This window comes from Penaeus monodon, chromosome 22, assembly GCF_015228065.2.
Source record: "Penaeus monodon isolate SGIC_2016 chromosome 22, NSTDA_Pmon_1, whole genome shotgun sequence".
NCBI lineage: Eukaryota > Metazoa > Arthropoda > Malacostraca > Decapoda > Penaeidae > Penaeus > Penaeus monodon.
This window is the reverse complement of record NC_051407.1, coordinates 16352299-16352574: the sequence shown is the minus strand read 5'-3', so window position 1 is coordinate 16352574 and position 276 is coordinate 16352299.

The following is a 276-nucleotide window of genomic DNA, read 5'->3' as shown; positions in this document are numbered from 1 at the left end:
AACAGATAGAGAGATATGCATGTTATATATGTTATGCTTGTGTGTGTGACACTGGGAGATGCGAACTTGCCAAAATCAAAATTTGAGATTATTGTGTTTAAAGTTTGCGTTTCGCCCTGACCACGAGTTTTACACCATATTTATAACCTTAATTCTCAGCCATTAATAAGAGAATTAACCACAACATTTGTTGCCATAAGATTTCGTACAAAACGGGGGTGCAAGAATAGCATTTTTGTTAAGGTGGGGACTTCGCCTCTCCCATTCTCATGCCTC